Here is a 966-nt window from a genome sequence, read left to right on the forward strand (position 1 = left end):
GTAGCAGAGATCAGTTCCTCTGGAGAAAATGGTGGACTCAGTGTCATTATACCCTGCTGAGGTCACCACAGCAAATTGACACTGAGTGTCCAAGGCTGGGGCACTCACCCAGAGCCTCTTTCTAGAGGCCATTATATTTATTTCCACAACGGGCCTTTTTCCTAGTTCTTGTATAAATTAAAACTGACCAACAGTGCAGTTCTGAGCAGAGCTTGTCCTGTTTAAACCCACTGAAATCATTGCGCTCAGACTGGAGTAACTCTGCCTAGGATTGCATTTTAATGGAAGACCATGGCTTTTTCTGTGGCCTGACCTGGATAACCTGGGCTAGCCCAATCTAGTCACATTTCAGAAGCTAACCAGGGGTCAGCCCTGGCTAATATTTGGAAGGGCGACCACCAAGGAAGTCCAGGGTCACTATGCAGAAGCAGGCCATGGTAAACCACCTCTGAACCTCTCTTGCCTTGAAAACATCTCTTGGGCTCACTCCAACATGGGGTGAAGTGGATATGAAGCGGCTGGTTCCACAAAGCTGGTAAGCCCTTTTAGGCCTGCCAGCCTCCAGGTGGGTCTGGAAAGACCCAGGAATTACAATTTACCTCCAGACTAGAGATTGGTTTCCCCTGGAGTGTAGACTCTCGAGCAGGGTGTCAAACATAAGGCCCAGGGGCTGGATCCGGCCTGTCCAGGGCTCTTACTCAGCCAGCGAGCAAGTCAGAGGTCATTTCGGGGGGGGGTGAGGTGCAGGGGGCGGGGCACATGACGCAGCCAGGAGGAGGCAGGAGAAGAGGGAGGGTAAGTGGCTTCCTACACGCCTCTCCCCACCCCTGCCTGCCTGGGGCCAGGGAGGGCCTTGGCGGGGCTTCCTCGCACTCCCGCTGGCCTTGCAGGTCCACCGCTGGGCCCCTGATGTCAGGGTGTGTGGCATATGCTAATGAGTTATGCTAATGAGTTCCCCTAGCTCTT

The sequence above is a fragment of the Gekko japonicus genome, unplaced genomic scaffold (genome assembly GCF_001447785.1).
Source record: "Gekko japonicus isolate JY-2015 unplaced genomic scaffold, Gekko_japonicus_V1.1 scaffold2196, whole genome shotgun sequence".
Lineage (NCBI taxonomy): Eukaryota > Metazoa > Chordata > Lepidosauria > Squamata > Gekkonidae > Gekko > Gekko japonicus.